This window comes from Miscanthus floridulus, unplaced genomic scaffold, assembly GCF_019320115.1.
Source record: "Miscanthus floridulus cultivar M001 unplaced genomic scaffold, ASM1932011v1 fs_99_1_2, whole genome shotgun sequence".
In the NCBI taxonomy this organism is placed as follows: domain Eukaryota; kingdom Viridiplantae; phylum Streptophyta; class Magnoliopsida; order Poales; family Poaceae; genus Miscanthus; species Miscanthus floridulus.
This window is the reverse complement of record NW_027097449.1, coordinates 13,255-30,018: the sequence shown is the minus strand read 5'-3', so window position 1 is coordinate 30,018 and position 16,764 is coordinate 13,255. Positions and strand designations below refer to the sequence as shown.

At 44.4% G+C, this 16,764-nt stretch overlaps 2 pseudogenes; both read right to left on the bottom strand.

The window, feature by feature from the left end:
• Positions 1 to 8,125: 8,125 nt before the first annotated feature.
• Positions 8,126 to 10,470, bottom strand: LOC136533563 (uncharacterized; annotated as a pseudogene).
• A 755-nt stretch (positions 10,471 to 11,225) lies between these two features.
• LOC136533561 (glutathione S-transferase U10-like) lies at positions 11,226 to 11,667 on the bottom strand (annotated as a pseudogene).
• Between the last annotated feature and the right edge of the window lie 5,097 nt (positions 11,668 to 16,764).

The following is a 16,764-nucleotide window of genomic DNA, read 5'->3' as shown; positions in this document are numbered from 1 at the left end:
AATCACAAAAAATGGGGAGATTGAAAGTGCATCTAGCCCTTTAGTGGGTTTTGGATGATTGAATGACAACGTGATTAAAGGTCTAACCTGTTTGCTAAGTGTGGACAGGTAATAGGTTATCTCACATGTACTTAATGAAAGCCAAAATGATTTGTTGTTGTATAAACAATCTAGTTTAAGCACAAGACAATAATGCAAATGTAATTCATACAAAGGCTTATTTATTGTGGGATTTTCATATACTATGTGTAAGCAAGCTCGTAAGAACTAATTAATGAGACATGAGGGATTGCATATGGAATGGTCTCATATTTGAAGCTTGCTAAAATTGAAATGAAAAAGATGACAATACAAATGAATGGATGATTCAACACATGATGTGACTTGATGGCTTGAGATGGTGAAGATAGCAAGGAAAGGCTTCGAGATACTAAGCAAGGGTGAAGGGCAAGCGATGGCTTGGCGGCCAAAGAACCTAGCTAGGGTGAAGAAGGAAGTACTTGCATTTAGTTGAGGTACTAATCAAGCTATGATGGTCATGTTAATGTGAAGGATCAAATCACTATTGGAGTGTTTGATGGAAGTGACTTGATACATTTGGGATTATTCAAGAATTTGATGAATGGAATCAAGTCACGTACTCAAGATGGCTATGCTCAAGTGAAAAAGATCAAAGTTGACATGTTGGCACCCTCACTTGATGAAGATTAGAATACACGGCTTCGGTTGAAAGAGATCAACTCAAAAGGTTTAAATTTGTTATACTTTTAAATTTGAGTTAATAGGAATGCTTGTACTATTAAGAGGGATGCATCATGTTGATAGATAATGTTTCATAAGTGCTCAAGCCAACCCATGTGAGTTTTGAGTGTTTGAGAGACAAAAGAGCTAACCTGTGTTTTGCTGATCTGGCAATACCGTGATACCGGACATGTCGGATATGTGCCCAGCCACGATAAAATTCTTATTGTTCTCAGGTTGGTTCGTCGGGAGTTCCGACGATCAGGAGTTCTGACAACGGTCGGGAGTTCCGACGTCTCGCGCTTAACTGACTTAGATGGTTCACGATCCAGGTCATACCAGACATGTCCGGTATGGACGACCAAAGGCCAATGACTAGTTTTCAAATACCTTGAGGGTCGGGAGTTCCGACACCTCACAAACTTCAACTCAATTACCTAGTTTTCAAATATGCTGAGGGTCGGGAGTTCCGACGGTCGGAAGTTCTGACATTCATCGGGAGTTCCGATGCCTCAGTTACCGTTGGGGCAGTGGTATGACAACAGCTATAAAACGGCTAGTTTTTCAAGGGGGCTATAAATACCCCCAAGCCTCCACCTTTTGGAGGCTGCTGATTCTACTGATCCTCTAGCATGTTTTTGAGCTTTGCCAACTCTCCCAACCCTCTCTTAGTGAGTGTTTAATCAAATTTGCCAAATCAAATTGTGGGTTGAGTAAAATTAAAAAAGAGAGCAATCCAACCACTTGAGCACTTGTGCATATTGTCAATCTCATGATTTGCATTTGTTACTCTTAGACTCTTTGGTCCTAGATGGTTAGGCGTCGCCAGAGAGCACCCAAGAGATTGTGGTGTGCCTCGGAAAGTTTGTAACGGTCGATTCCGCCGCCTCGGAATCAACTAGTGGAAGGAGGAAAAGGAGTTGGAAAAGACTCTGGCTAGAGTGACCTTTGTGGTACCCTATAGGGCTGACCTTCGTTGGGTCGCCCACAGCCCTCTCAACGGAGAGTAGGACTCAAACGAGTCCGAACTTCGGTAAAACAAATATCGTGTCTCAATTCGCATTTCATTTGATATTTGTGTTGCTCCAGCTCTTGTGCAGGTTCTCTGTGTATATTGTCATCTCTAGTAGGTACCTATAGTTTGACTTGAAGATAGAAATCGAAAGGAGCAAGTTTGGGGCTGCTCTGTAGAGATCGTGTATACCGGACACGTCCGGTATTCATACCGGACACGTCCAGTATTTCCTACCTATGCTAAAAAATATTTATTCTCTGTTCTAACTTTGTGTTGCAGGGTTGTAGCTTCTAGATATATTCTTTATACCTTGTTTACTCTATGGCTAACTTGTGAGGGGTGGTATTATTCTTAATTTGGAGTTTCCATTTCTAATTGTTTCCGCATTTAAAGGTGTTAATTTTCAGAAATGCCTATTCACACCCCCTCTAGGCAGCATCCTAGGTCCTTTCAGCACGGCACTGCCTAATGGGCTAGCACGACGCCGACCCGATTATTTCCACTGTCAGATACTTTGAGCATAGATGCTAACCGTTGGATGCATTCTGAACCACATATATAAACATCACACCCTTCCAAACCCTTGCTCCTTAGCCTCCGTCTCTCTCGATCTCTCACTGTGCCGCTCCTTATCTCTCCCTCTACCGATCTCCCACTCTCCCAGTGCCTTTAGGCCCCGATGATCACGTGCCCTCAGGCCCCCAACGCCTGCGCGGCGGCATGCGCATACTCTCCCCACGCTGCATCCCGATGGCAGCGGTCGCGTGCCTGGCGGCACATCCCCACGGCAGCAGCGCACGGTGCATCCGCGCGGTTGGGGTGCATCCACGACGACAGCGGCGGGGCACGGCGGCAACAGGCGTGGCTGCAGTGACCTCGCACGACGGCGGTGGCTATGGGCTGGCATGGGCACGTGTGGGCTGCCGTGCCTAGCAGCATGGTACTGGCATGGCTAATAGCCTATAGTGCCGTGCCTGGGCCGGGATGCCAGCATGGCGGCACTACGCGGCACGGCACGGCAGCGCCGCCATGCCCCGCCATGCCGTGCCAGTGCCGTGCTATGCCTTGGCGGCCCGTTTGGCCATGTATAGCCTGTCGCAGGCCTCAGAATCCTACCACAAAAGTCATAAAAACTAAATAAGTGCACTTTATATTATTAAATAAAATCTTAAAAATACTAAAAAACTATAGGCAAGAACAAGGGCCCTTGATTGCTTGGTGTATTTGAGAAACCACACACACAATACAACATACATCGCGACGAACAACTATCTACAACATGGGTGTGGAGAGATTGTTGAAGGAGTTCAATGGCTGTGACAAGGATTGATAAGCAGGATTAGTTCAGACGAAATGGTAAGGATTTGAGAGACACCTTGGCTAGCCAGGGATGGCATGATGCAATCGTTGTGCACGGCGAAGGCCAACCCACCACAGTGGGGCAGTGAGCTCATTGATCAAACTTCACAAAGGTGGGATAGGCAGATTCTAACAACAACAACTACAACAAAGCCTTTAAGTCCCAAACAACTTGGGGTAGGCTAGAGTTGAAACCTAGCAGAAGCAATCAAGGTTCAGGCACGTGAATAGATGTCTTCCAAGCACTCCTATCTAAGGCTAAGTCTTTGGGTATATTCCTATCCTTTCAAGTCTCCTTTTATTGTCTCTACCCAAGTCAACTTCGGTCTTCCTTTGTCTCTCATCGTGTTACTATCCTGGCTTAGGATTCCACTATGCACCGGTGCCTCTGGTGGTCTCCATTGGACATGTCCAAACCATCTCAACCGGTGTTGAACAAGCTTTTCTTCAATTGGTGCTACCCCTAATCTATCACGTATAACATTGTTGTGAACTCGATCCCTTCTTGTATGACCGCTAAATCCAACGCAACATACGCATTTCCACGACACTTATCTGTTGAACATGTCGTCTTTTCGTAGGCCAACATTCTGTACCATACAACATAGCAGGTCTAATCTCCATCCTATAAAACTTACCTTTTAGCTTCTGTGGTACCCTTTTGTCACATAGGACACCAGATGCTTGGCGCCACTTCATCCACCCTGCTTTGATTCTATGGCTAACATCTTCATCAATATCCTCGTCTCTCTGTAGCACTGATCCTAGATATCGAAAGGTATCCTTCCAAGGCACTACTTGACCTTCCAAACTAATATATTCCTCCTCCCGAGTAGTAGTGCCAAAGTCACTATCTCATATACTTAGTTTTAGTTCTACTGAGTCTAAAACCTTTGTACTCCAAAGTCTCCCGCCATAACTCCAGTTTCTAATTCACTCCTGTCCGGCTTTCATCAACTAGCACTACATCGTCCATGAAAAGCATACACCAAGGGATGTCCCCTTGTATGTTCCTTGTGATCTCATCCATCACTAAGGCAAACAAATAAGGGCTCAAAGCTGACCTCTTGATGTAGTCCTATCCTAATCGGGAAGTCAACCGTGTCTCCATCACTTGTTCGAACTCTAGTCACAACATTGTTGTACATGTCCTTAATGAGCCTGACATACTTCGTTGGGACTTTATGTTTGTCCAAAGCCCACCACATAACATTCCTTGGTATTCTATCATAAGCCTTCTCTAAGTCAATAAAACCATGTGTAGGTCCTTCTTCTTCTCCCTATACCGCTCCATCACTTGTCTTATTAAGAAAATGGCTTCCATGGTTGACCTTCCGGGCATGAAACCAAATTGGTTCATAGAGACCCGCGTTATTGCTCTCAATCGATGCTCGATAACTCTCTCCCATAGCTTCATAGTATGGCTCATCAACTTAATTCCTCGGTAATTAGTACAACTTTGAATATCCCCTTTATTCTTGTAGATCGGTACCAATATACTTCTCCTCCACTCATCAGGCATCTTGTTCGATCAAAAAATATGGTTGAACAGCTTGGTTAGCCATACTATAGCTATGTCCCCGAGGCATCTCCACACCTCGATTGGGATACCATCCGGTCCCATCGCTTTACCTCCTTTCATCATTTTCAACGCCTCTCTGACCTTAGATTCTTGGATTCTCCGCACAAAGCGCCTATTGGTGTCATCAAAAGAGTCATCCAACTGAAAGGTTATATATGTATTCTCACCATTGAACAATTTGTCAAAATACTTTTGCCATCGATGTCGGATCTCATCCTCCTTCACCAAGAGATGCTCCCTTTCATCCTTAATGCACTTAACTTGGTTGAAGTCCCTTGTCTTTCTCTCACGAATTCTAGCCATCCTATAAATGTTCTTCTCTCATTCCTTCGTACTCAAATGTTGGTAAAGATCCTCGTACGCTCTATCCTTTGCCACACTTACAGCTTGCTTTGCAGTCTTCTTTGCCACCTTGTACTTCTCTATGTTGTCCACACTCCTGTCATGGTACAAGCGTCTATAGCATTCTTTCTTCTCCTTAATAGCCCTTTGGACTTCCTCGTTCCACCACCAAGTATCTCTAGCCTCGCCTCCACTTCCTTTGGTTACTCCACACACCTCTGAGGCCACCTTCTGAATGTTGGTTGCCATCTTCTCCCACATGTTGTTTATGTCCTCTTCTTCCTTCCAAGAGCCCTCTTTGATAACCCTTTCCCTGAATACCTCTGACGTCTCCCCTTTCAAGTTTCTACCACTTTGTTCTTTCAATCTTAGCTTGTTTATCCCTACGGGCACGCACCTAAAAATAAAAGTCTGCCACCAAAAGCTTATGTTGAGAAACAACACACTCCCCGGTATCACCTTACAACCCAAGCATGCTTGTTTGTCCTTTCTTCTTGTGAGGACAAAGTCAATCTGGCTAGAGTGTTGTCCGCTACTGAAGGTCACTAGATGAGATTCTCTCTTTCTAAAGAAAGTGTTGGCTATAATTAGGTCAAAAGCTACCGCGAAGTCGAAAACTTCCCCCCCCCCTCCTGATTCCTACTACCATACCCAAAACCTCCATGAACTGCCTCGAAACCTACGCTTGTAGTACCTACATACCCATTAAGATCTCCTCCTATAAAAAGCTTCTCACTACTAGGTATTAGCTCTAATCAGGCCATCTAAGTCTTCCTAGAACTGTCTATTAGCACTCTCGTCAAGGCCTACTTGGGGGGCATACGCACTAATTACGTTCAAGACCATATCACCAATGACAAGCTTGACTAAGATAATCCTATCTCCTTGCCTTCTCACTCCCACCACACTATTCTTGAGGCTCTTATCAATCAAAACTCCTACTCTATTTCTATTCGCAACTATTCCTATGTACCAAAGCTTGAAACCTGTATTGTCCACCTCCTTCACCTTCTGGCCCTTCCATTTAGTCTCTTGAACGCATAATATATTTACACGCCTCCTAGTCGCGGTATCAACTAATTCTCTTAACTTACCTGTAAGCGACCCTACATTTCAACTATCTAAATGGATCCTAGTTGGTTCGACTAGCTTCCTTACCCTTCGCACCCGTCGACTTAGATGTGAAGACCCTTGCTCATTTTTCACTCACCCGGGCGCCGATGTAGCGCACCACTAAGGATGCGATGACCCGATCTTTGCTCACTTGACACCTTGCCTAGATCGTGACACGACGCGTCACGGGGGTGACGACCCGGCCCTTGCTCATTTAACACCATACCCGGGTTCCGATATGGCGCGTCGCTAAGAGGGTTACGTCCCCAACGGTTTTCTTTCGGGTTTCATCTCCATTAGAATGGCTAGATTTAACGTTAGCTCACCACACCTATCACAACCCTACTCCTTTACCAGGACTTGGGACCTGCTATGTTGAGACAACATAGGTGGAGTTGATAGGTAGATTCTAAGGGAGTCTTTTTTGCCAATGGCCATTGGGAGATTATAGATGATATTCCGTTGAGCACTACACCGTAGGAAGATTATTGGGTGTGGCACTATGAGAAGTCTGGCATTTTCTCAGCTCGCTCGGATGTTAGTACGAAGACTGGAGACAACTGCTACTTGGGTGGAGATGGAACAGGTAGGTCAGACACCGGAGCGCAGGAGAAGGAATGGTGCGAGTTATGGAGAATCAAAGTTCCATTAAATATGTGTATTCCTGTGCCGATTGGCGAGGCTCTCCATCGCGACAGGAGACGTTCGACATTGCAAGAACATGGTGCTGGACAAGGGGGTGTTCCTTGTGTGGTGAAGCTGATTCTTGGTGGCATGCTCTTTTGGAGTGCAACTTAGCCAAGTGCGTTTGGGCCTTGGAGAGGGAGGAGATCACAGCTTTCATATGCCAAGTACTGACCCATGAGGCCCAGTTGTGCGCTGGATTAAGCCAGTGAGGGGATTTTGCGAAGATCAACGTGGATGCGCCGACCTCCCGACCTTTAAAAACTCGGGCAAGGCATCTGCAGCTGCTATGGCCTGGGACGAAGATGACAGCTTCTTGGGTATGTTTGCGCTGGTTCTTGAGAGCTACACCGACACGGAGGCGATTAAGGTGGTAGCCTAACGCGATGGTCTGACCCTTGCACGCGATGGTCTGACCCTTGCTAGTGATCTTGGCCTTCAAACCTTCAGGGTGGCAAGCGACTATGTCAATGCAGTGAGAAGCATCCATGAAGAGGGTTGTTGAAGGTATGTTCCCTTAGTTTTGGAGATCAAGTCAAGGAGGAAGAGCTTCACAAGAGTGGAGTTCGTTCGTGAAGGAAGACGCTCCAATTTTGATGCTCATTGTCTAACTATGAGGTCTATTAATTTATCATTAGGAAGACATATTTGGTTTGTTGCTCCTATGGAGTTTGTACTTCATATCTTTTTTTTTGAAAGGATTGTACTTCGTATCTTGTTGAATAAAGAAGGGCAACTCTTTCTCTAAAAAAATCTAATAAATCCTCTAAAAAAACTAAAAAAACTATAAGCAAGAGCAAGGGTCCTTGACTCCTTGTTATTTGAGAAACCACACACACAAGTGACACAACTGACACATTCGCGATGAACAACAGTCTACAACACGGAGATAAATCAAGTGTGCACACGTCACGTGGGTGCACCGCGAGGCCTCGCCTTCTGCTGGAGGAGCCGGGGCCTGAAGGTGCTCGTGCGGCACGGTGGTCCCGAACCCAGCGGCGAGCTGGTCGAACGCGGCCATGCTAACGTGAACGCGCGGTATCGTCCAGGGATCCGAGCAGCCGGGGGCTTCGCCCTCACCTGTGCACGAACGGGCCCTCGCCGCTTGGGAAGTCCTCCACTATCCCGGCCTCCATCACGGCCATCCGTGCAGTGGCGAAGCTAGAGCGAAGTGGAGGGGGGTGCAAGAATAAAGAAGCGATAAAATATAATTACTAAACCGAAGAATTCCACGAACAATATTTTAAGACCAAAAAATGAACCAATGAAAAAAAATACAAATATTACCTTTAACCTTCATCATCAAATCTACGACCTTGCATTTTCATGAAGCGACGAACCACGGCCTCATTGGTGACTTTCAACAGCTCTTCTTTCTCCACATAGCAAATAAGGCTATTGCTCATATATATATCACCAATGCGATTGCGCAATTCTGTTTTCACAATTTTTATGGCTGAGAAACACCTCTCAACTGTAGCAGTAGCAACAGGTAGCACAAGCACAAGCTTCAAAAGTCGGTAAACCATTGGATAACGTTCGTGTTTTCTAGTCTTCACCATTGTTTGAGAAAGCTCGGCAACAAGTTTGTAGGTCGGAGAACCTTTCATCATCTCTCACATCATATATGTAGAGGCCAAGCTCGTGGTTAAGATCCCTCAAATTCCCAGAATCAAAATCATGTGGATAAAGCTTCGTTAGGCTCATCAAATTTTCTATACTAAAATCATGGAATGAGTCTCTTGGACTAAAAGCTGCTGAGCAAACAAGCAATTGAGAGCCTGTCTCATTGAAGCGGTTGTCAAGCTCTTGAAGTAGCCAATCAATAACATCATTAAAACAATCTACTTGATAATAATGCTTGTTTGTAATTCCAGATTTATGCCTCCGCTTCTTTGGATCAATATATTCATCTTCCATTTCCAATTTGCAAATATCATTCTTGTCACAAAATCCATGCACATCATCTAATAGTTTCACCCACTTTTCTTTTCTAAGTTCATCCAATTGGCACTTCGTTGCTTTCACACATTTAATAGCATTCACTATGTCCTGATCCTTCCGTTGCAATGCTAATGACAAGGTATTTGTGATTCCTAATATAGTCAACATGAGATGCAAATAGAAGACAAAGTCAAAAGACTGGAAGTATCGTAGAAGGTTTGATGCTTGATCTCTAATTTTCCAATCCTTATTATCTTTTTCCACAATTTCTAGTACCTTGACTATTGTAGGAAACATGTCAACCAAACTTTTGAGAGATTTATAATGGGAACTCCAACGAGTATCTTCAGGTCTTTGAAGACTTTGCTCTTGATTTAACCCTGTCCCAGTCTGAAGTTGCCCGCAGCCTAATGCTTTACTCATTTCTTCAAGATTAATATCTCTAATCATGTCCCTTCTCTTAGATGATCCACCCACCACATTCAATAACATAGAAATCATAGTAAAAAATTCACTAACCCCTTTATGCTTTCTCGCAATGGCCACAAGGACTAATTGAAGTTGGTGAGCAAAACAGTGAACATAATAAGCCGAACTATTTTCTTTCATGATCAATGATTGCAAGCCGTTGAACTCACCTCGCATATTGCTAGCACCATCATATCCTTGGCCTCTAACTTGCTTTAGGCTTAACTTACGATCAGCAAATAATGCATCAATAGCAGACTTGAGACTTGCAGAATTTGTTTCTTTCACATGAACAAGACCAACAAATCTCTCTTTAACAATTCCACATTTATCTACATATCTTAAGACCACTGCCATTTGTTCTTTCCAAGAAACATCTCTCGACTCATCAACTAGAAAGCAAAAAACATCATCCCCAATTTCTTCTAGAATAGAGTGTAGCACTTCCTTTGCAAAACAATGCACAATATCCTTTTGTATTTCAGGAGCAATCAAAAGGTTGTTATCCGAATTCTTTTTATCTACTGCCTTTCTTAAGGTCGGATTTTGCTCATCTGCAAAATTACGAAATTCCCTAAAGTTCCCTTTATTTAAGGACTTCTTCGACTCGTCGTGGCCCCGAAACGGCAATCCTTGCTTCACCAATATTCTAGCAACATCAATAGACCCATTCAAACTGAGTAAAATAGTCCTTCTTAGCAGATTCACTCACATCACGGAAAGCAACATCAATGTGCTGTTTTGTTTGTAAGAGATCATCACATTTCTTCATTGCCAGATAGTGTGAGCCACCGACATTACCAACATGATTTTGTAGCCTTTCCTTTCTATGATAGCCATTCCAACCATTTTTTACAAATGCTTCATATCCGCCATCCTTCTTTTCTCTAAACAAGAAACAATAAAAGCAATATGCTCTGTCTTTGGACTCACTATATTCAAGCCAACCTCCAAACTCATCGAACCATTCTGGAACAAACCTTCTTGGAATTCCTCCAATATTTGTCACAGGAAAATGAACTGTGCGAGGTTGGCAAGGCCCATTCTCCAAGTACTTTCTTCTCACCCTCTCTCTAACATTAGGATGATAATCATCAATTTGTTTCCTTAATCCTGGATCAAACTTAATCTCCTCCTCCCAGTTGATATCATCAAAACGTGAATTTCTAGCATTATTGCCACTATCCGGCTCTGGTGCTTTCCTTTTGTAAAATCGTTCCATTAATTGACCTGTCATTAGTAACCTAATATGTAAGTATGTACTAATTCGCTGGTTGCATAGTTTAGGAATCAAGAACAGAACCTATGGGAAATTCGAAATAGGATGACATGCCAAATGTTTAAGTCGCACCTTTAATAATTCAAGACTAAATTCTCCGGTGCGATCACTCCAATTCCCAAATTGAAACCCGGCTGTACCGATAAACCCTACAATATAAAAAAGAATACCCAATCATTAGGGCTTTCCGATTATATATATAACAAATCAGATTAATTGAGAAAGAAATAATACCTAATCCGACAGGGCGTCGTGGGCGTGGCACTATTTTTTTCCTGGGCCGCTGCCCACTGGGCGCACACGCACTGGCGCTACGGCGCACGGTGGCACTGGCACTCGCACTGGCAGGGGCGCAGAGCCGCAGGGCGCCGTTTTTTACCGCGACGGCCACGAGGCGCCGAGGCCGCGAGGTGCAGCGACGAAGGCAACTGGCGCGGGCGGCGGCGCAGGCGATCCGCGATCATCAGAATCGCGTGGCGCTAGGGCTGCCTGGGCTGCTGGCGGGTGAGGGAGGGGAATTGGAAACGGCGTGCTGCTGCCGGCTGATTACTGATGGCTGATGCATTTGGGCTGCTGGTTTGGGAAGTTGGGCCAGTGGGGGGTGCAGCTTGTTGGCCCAAGGGGGTGCATAAAGGGCCAAGATGTGGGGGTAAGCACTGATTTTTTTTTGGGGGGGTTTCATCTGCACCCACTGGGCCTTACTGGGCTTCGCCCTTCCGCGCCTTCATCTCCATCACCAGCTCCCCACGCTCTGCCTCCCCGTCCGCAAACACCACCGGGCGCGACAGCGGCGACACCTCGTCGTGGAAGAACCGCGCCCAGAACCTGGCCGCGGCCCGCGTGCGGGGCTCCCGCGGCGGGAGCAGCGCGGGCGGGTACCCGTGGCTCTCGGGCCACGTCTCGTCGACGTACTCGATATGATGACAAGCGAGTCGGCGAGCGGCCGGCCGTCGACGACGAGGACGGGGCCTTGCCGTGGACCGGGTTCAGGTGCAGCAGGGCCCGGCTCTTGTTGTCCAGGTCCTCCTCCACATACTCGTACTGCACGCCCTTGAGTGCCAGCGCGTTCCGGTTCCGGGCCATGGCGGCGTGCGCGCTGCCCCATGCGCCGTGCAGTCTCACCTCCGTCGTCTCCGACATTGCGGGCATCAGCAGTTAGCTATGACCCTGAGGAATGCGTGTGGCGTGTCTGCTTATTAGTCAGTGACCTAATAGTACTAGCTGACTGTACCTTCTTGCGCTTCAAGGCGGAATTTTGTTTTCTAATCTCTCAACATACGGGGATGTAGCTGTGCTTTGCCAAATCTTGCAGGTCTTCTAGCGCTGTTCGCTTGAACTTAACAACTAAAATCTATATTATGTTTTTCTCATAATAAAACAGCTTCAGTCGACTTATCAGTCGGCTTATGTATCAGCCGAACAGTGCCCTGGCTTCTTCTTGTTTGACAAGTACTAGACAATTAATTAGCGGACAGAACTCACAAGCAAATGAGACAGCACAGCAGAGTTGATTAGCTTTTTTATTGGAAACTGCCGTGCCGTGATCAGCTAAAGTGGGGAGAGAGTAGGAGAGTTTCAGAGCGACTCGACTAAAGCCCATTGGGGCCTTGCTAAGAAATTAAATGCAATCTGGGCCTAACCGCCTAAGAGCAGCCCCAGTGTCTGCCAGAATCGAACCGGGGGGAGGAAAAAAAACGAACCAAGCACACTACAGCATGCGAACGTTAGTTGTCAGAAGCAAAAGCGCAATATGCAGACGGTTGGCACGGAGGCTGTTGCAACTAAGCCTGGGCGTTCGGGTTACCTGAATTTTTCGGGTCGGGTAATTTGGGTAATTCAAAATTCGGATAATAAAAATTGCTACTCGATATTACCCCGAAAAAACACTACCCGTAAATTCGGGTACCCGATAATTCAGGTACCCGATAATTCGGGTTCGGGTTCGGGTATTACCCGATATATCTAAATTTACAGAAAACAACAAACTACACTAAATTTCAGTAGCGATCTATACATAATTTCAGCAGCAATTTGTATAGAATTTCAATAGCAATTTGTAGAGAATAATATATTACAGTCACTCATTCAAATAGAGAGAATTATATTCTAATAAAGTGATAAGTTAAATGGTTCAGCTAACAACACATGATAAATACAAAGACAAAACAAATCTTTGGGTAGTTCGGGTAGTTTGGGTACCGGGGGATATTACCCGAATTACCCAAACTAATTTCGGGTAATCAAAATCGCTATCCGAATTTGGGATCGGGTACCTCGGGTTCGGGTAATTCGGGTCCGGGTTCGGGTAATTCGGGTACGGGTAATGGGTATCGGGTATTTTGCCCAGGCTTAGTTGCAACAGGAGACCCCTAAACCCAAAATGAGTCTCGAACAGAATACCTATAGTCTTCAACAGAGTACCTATACGTAAGACCTATTTTGAGTATCAGGAGAGGTATAACCCAAATCTGAGTATCCTCTCTCCTGGACTCATTTAAAGAAGAAGTTCTCTTTTGGGTCTCGTTGTTGGAGAAGACAAAAAAATAGATATTGAATTTTTTACTTGTAGCGCTACCCAAACATGAAATGAATCTTATATTTTAGGTAACGCTGGTCGGAGACAGTCTGGGCATTAAAAAATCTTTTCGCACGCCAACCGCTCATCTACGCCAGTGGCGGAGGTATGCGCAAAGCCCATGCAAGGCCCATAGATATAGGAAAATACGGATCTAAACAGCCAATACGCCGAGCGTCCGCGGCCTTTCCTGTTTCGCGAATACGCATCGTGCGAGTGCGGCGGTTCCTATCCCTCCGCTGTGTTGTGCTTCGTAGAATACGCATAGCGGCGGTGGCGCGCCGGCGGCACCGCAGACTGCGGCAGGCACCAGACGGCGAGCATCACTGCAGTAGCCACGTGAGTCCTCTGCAGTACGTAAACCTTCAGTCAATTAGCCTGTTCGTTTAGGCATGTTTCCAATTTTTTCTCCCAATCTCTCCCTAGAGCTACAGACTTGCGTATGAGTATCACGCATCAGCTATTGCTGATTTGCTGGTGGCCACTAGCCGGTGATCAGCGACAACGAATCGACGATCTACCATCAGGCATCAGACGTCCACTGGCCGCGAGCCGTAAGGTACACAAAACCTTATTTTATTCTGTGTCATTAGAATATATTTTTTATCAAAGTCATTAGAATATATTATTGGACTATTTAATTTTAATTCTAGGGTATGATTTTTTTCTCTATATCATTACATTATTGGAATGATGAATTGAAATAATATTTTATTCTATTGTAGACATTGAACTATGAAGAGGACTAGTGATATTGCCTCTCTTTTTCAAAAATATGAATCAAAGAAAAAGGCTGCTTCTCTCTCTCCTGTGGCTGCTGCTGTTTTAGAAGAGCAGTTTGAAGAACAAGGTGGACCAGATCAAGATTGAGTGATTGCACAAAATGTGACTCCAATTTCAATGCCATCAGGTCCACCTCCAGTTGCAGAAAAGGAACCGGTTTATGATATCAGTCAGCTTCCACTTGATCCAGGGGAAAGACAATCAAGATGCAGTGCGAAGATCATATATCCTAAAAGGCCCATTCCAACCTTATGGACATGATTTGAAAGTAGAAAAATCGGAGATAGAGATCGGCAATTCAATCCTATATGGTTTTACAAATATCATTGGGTTGAATATAGTATCAAGAAGGATGCAGCATTTTGCTTTGTGTGCTATTTGTTTGGAAAGGAGAAAACTAAAAAAATCTGTATTTGTGGAAGGTGGTTGGAGAAATTGGGATTGATACACTTGATTTACATGTGGGTGGTGTAACAAGTGGTCACAACGCAGCTCAAGAAAGATATAACTTATTTATGACTCCCATGGAGCAATTGGTGATAAAATTGTGAAGGTGGATAATGAGGAGCGGCGGCTCTACAAGATTAGGTTGACTTATTCACTTAAATGTTTGAGATTTCTTTTGCAGCAAGGATTGGCATTCCGCGGGCATGATGAAAGTGAAGAGTCTACCAACAGAGGGAACTTCATTGAGCTTTTGAAGTGGCTTTGCAGCAAATAATGAAGAGGTGGACAAGTTTGTTTTGAAGAATGCTCCAGGTAATTGCACATTGACTAGCCCAGATATACAAAAAGAAATTATTCAATGTTGTGCAATGGAGACTAGAGATCAAGTCATTAAAGAAATTGGTGAAGATCACTATACAATTTTAGCTGATAAGTCTAGTGATGTCTCTCATAAAGAACAACTAGCCCTTTGCTTGCGTTATGTAGATAAATTTGGAAGGCCATGTGAGCGGTTTATTGGAATTGTTCATGTAGATGATACTACTTCTTCATCACTTAAGGAAGCAATTCAATCTTTACTAGTTAGTCATGGTTTGACTATAACTCAAATCCATGGTCAAGGCTACGATGGGGCTAGTAACATGAAATGAGAGATTAAAGGGGTGATTGGCCAACATGATTGCTATGTATCCCACAATTCATGATGTACTCATAGCTCTTGGACGAGATACTTCACAAAGGGGTGATTGGCCAAAAATACATACTATGGTTGGAGTGTTTGAGTCATTTGATTTCATTTTCAGTGCTCATTTGATGCTCGACATTCTTGGACACACAAATGAATTGTCTGAGTGTTTGCAAAGAAAAGACCAAGAAATTCTTAATGCAATGTCACTTGTTCGTTTGGCAAAGAGTAAAATGCAGCAAATGAGGTCAAGGGTGGGTTTCATTTCTTCAAAGGGTTACAATATTTTGCAACAAATTTGGCATTCAAGTTCCTGGAATGGAAAATAATTATGTGTCGTATGGTATATCAGCACGTTTTGCTCTGGACCAAACAAATGATGATCATTTCAGAAGAGAAGTATATATTGGAGTCATTGATAAAATTATTCAAGAGCTTGACAATCAGTTTGATGAGGTAAATATGGAGTTGCTTAATTGTATGGCTGCATTGAATCTAACAAATTCCTTTGCTTCTTTTGATGCAAACAAGGTACATAGACTCGCTGAATTTTACCCTAATGAGTTTTCAAGCTCTGACTTGCTAAGACTCGATTTGCAACTTGAAAACTTTATTGATGACATGAGAAAAGATGAAATTTTCAAAGGCCTAAACAATCTTGTTGACCTCTTAGTAAAACATGTTGAAACAAAGAGGGATAAAGTTTATCAATGGGTCTATTTACTTATCAAATTGGTATTGCTTTTATCGGTGGCTACTGCAAGTGTTGAAAGAATCACTACTAGAAATATATCCACTTCTATGACGAAAATCTTAATGACGAATCCAAAACTATCATAGAAGAGCACTTTTTATGATGAATATTTCGGTTTCATCATAGATCAGCGGTGACGATCCTCCAACCCTCCCTATCTATGACGAAATCAGGCATCGTCACAAAAAAGTCATAGAAGAGCACATGGTTTCATCGCAGATCACTCGCACGACTCATCTGTGACGATCTCCTTTAATACTATGATGAATAGTACTTCGTCATTGAACTAATTACACATCTGTGATGAACAATATTCGATCTGTAATGAACGATACTTCATCATAGATCTCCACTTGGTACTTTCTCCATCAAACATGTACCTGTGGGACCTGCAGTTACTCATCCGTGATGCTTGCAATTCATCATAAAAGTCTCGTCGCACCTATAGGACCCTTCTCCATCCGACGTGTACCTGTGGGACCTGCAGTTACTCATCCATGACGCTTGTAATTCATCATAAAGTCTCTGCTCAGTCCTTTCACCATTCGACGTGTACCTGCGGGACCCTTCAGCATCCGACCTGTGGGACTCGATGGCTTACGTGTCACGTATACCTGTGGGATCGTTCTCCATCTCCATCCGACCTGTGGGACCCGATGGCTTGCGTGTCACTTTACGTGTCACGTGTAGCTATTGGACCCGACGACCCATCTCCATCCAACCTGTGGGACCCGATGGCCCATCTCCATCCGACCTGTGGGACCCGACGGCTTGCGTGTCACTTGACGCTTGCAATTCATCATAAAAGTCTCCGCTCGGTCCTTCTGTATCCCACCTGTGGGACCTAACGGCTTACGTGTCACGTGTACCTGTAGGACCTTTCTCCATCTCCATCCAACATGTGGGACCTGACGGTTTGCGTGTCACTTGTACCATGTGTGTCGTCGGGGTTTAATTTCTCAAAAAAGGTATGATACCTGGTAGTCAAACTCG